This window comes from Pteropus vampyrus, unplaced genomic scaffold, assembly GCF_000151845.1.
Source record: "Pteropus vampyrus isolate Shadow unplaced genomic scaffold, Pvam_2.0 Scaffold312, whole genome shotgun sequence".
NCBI lineage: Eukaryota > Metazoa > Chordata > Mammalia > Chiroptera > Pteropodidae > Pteropus > Pteropus vampyrus.
Window position 1 is genome coordinate 473728 of NW_011889093.1, and position 2163 is coordinate 475890.

Sequence of the window (2163 nt, forward strand, 5' to 3'; positions counted from 1 at the left end):
GCGGCTGCAGGGGGCTTGGCGGGGGAGCCGGGGAGCACAGCCGGCGCCGAGCTCGGGAGGGGTGGGCTGCTTTCTCCCTGCCTCCCTCCTGCTTCCTGCAGAGTCCGCACGCAGCGGGCTGACGAACGGGAGCTCTTTCTTACCCTGTTTTCCCGTTTACGACGTCAAGCGCGTCATTATCCAGCCGGATCCCCGCTTCTTGGCCGCTTACTGTGCAGCAAGGTGAATTTTCATTTGTGCCTATGTCACAACTAGAAGGAAAGAGCCAAATCATTGCCTCCCGGGGACTCGGGAGCCCACGGCCAGCACGGGGAGGGTGCTGACCCAGCAGAGGCTCCCGCCCGGGGCTTCGCACACGGTTGCCGTTTGAGGAACGTTTGTGGCGTCTGGCTGAAGGGGAGCCGTGAGGCTTGGCCGAGTCTGCGGGGCAGCTTCACCAGCACCTGCTCTTGCGGAGCTGAGGTTCGGCCTCCGCCCCCCGGGGCCGGTTTGGGTCCCGGCACCTGTGCCTCATTCCCCTTGGGGGAAATAGGGCGACAGCAAGTGTCTGCTCAAAGGGCCGTTTGGAGGACGGAATGGGCTAAGACACGGCAGGTCGTCAGAATGTCACCTGGAGCAGTGACGGGCGATGGCGGGCACGGTGACTGATGGCGGGCACCGGCCCCTTGCTCGGCTGCTCCATCCACCTTCCCAAACGGCCTGGGTGGTATTATCACACCCACGTCAGCGACGGAAGCCAGACTCACAGAGGGCAGATCGCTAACCGAGGCCACGCAGCGCGGGTAGGATTCGCAGTCCCAAAGCCTGCACTAGACCCCGGCACCGTCTGTGCCCTTGACCATGGCTCCCTGAGGGGCGAGAGTCCAGAGAACTCCATTTCCTTGGCCTGGTGGAGTCTTAAAATTCTAAAGCCTCTCCTCCTGCTCTGGCCCTGCTGGCTCCTGGCTTGGATCACAGCGGGGAAGCGTCTGCCCTACTGTGTGCAGCTGCTTGTTGGCAGCCTGCGCCCTGCAGATGGGTGGGGGGAGCTAACCTGCACACTTAGGCACCTGAACACGCCGAAAAGCAAACACGCCCGCTTTGCCTCTGAGCCTTTTACACTCGGATGCTCTCTCCTCGGGAAGAAACTAAAAATCTACACTTGGGAGCGTCCCACGGGAGTCTCGGCCCGCTCCTGGCCCAGGTCCTATGTCTGCAGGGCGCACGACGGCCCCATCAGAGGTCATGGTAACCGTCCGTGTGACCGTGCCCAGGAAACCAGAGAGCTGCGCCCGCGAGCCCAGTCCTCATGCCAGGCAAGCCGAGCAGGTCACTGCCCTCCACGGACGGGACGCGGTGGGGGTCAGCGTCGCCCTCCCGTGCACCTCGCCGCAGTGTGGACAAACGCAACGAGCCCTCGGCGACGCCGGCACAGACGGGACCGTGGGTCAGGTCACGGCCCGTCAGAGACGGCCAGGGCGGGAGCCGGCCTGCGGCGAATCCCGCGTCACGTTTCAGGCTTCTTACTTTGGACACTGACCTTGTTCACATTCAAGTCACATGCCCGCGGGCAGAGGGAGCGCGCAGCAGTGACACCTGGTGAGCGAGCGCGTGCTCTGTGCAGACTGAACCAGACACCTCGCCTCTGCCGTTCTGTGAGCTGAAGCCACATTTCACAGGTGGCGGTTCTGGATCGTGGATGGCTGAGCCCACCCTGCCAGACCCTGTCCCCAGGCCAAGAGCCACTTGCCCGCCGTGCGTGTTGGAGCCTCTTACAGACGCAGGTTCCATGCTCTGCTGGACTGTGCTGCGGTCTGTGTGGCTGGGGCTTCGGAACCCGCGCCGATCACCAGCTGCCCGGACGCGCCTCTGCAGGCCACTGCGTGCAGACTTGGAGGGACGTGCTCGGGTGCCACCGACCAGCCTCGAGGGAAGAGGGAAGGGAAGGAGGGAGGGAGGCGGAGAGCGGACGGGGTGGGAGAGCGGAGCGAGGGATTCCGGAGGACCTGAGGGGAGCTCGCTTCGCGCCTGCGTGAGGAGCACACCGACACCCCACTTGAAGCGTGAAAGTCAGATTACTCTCTTCTGTGGTAACCTCTGTCTAGCACGCGAGGCAGCTCACCTGGTCAGGTAGCACGCGCCTGTGTACTCAGTTTGCACAGGATAATTGAGAACGGTCAGTCC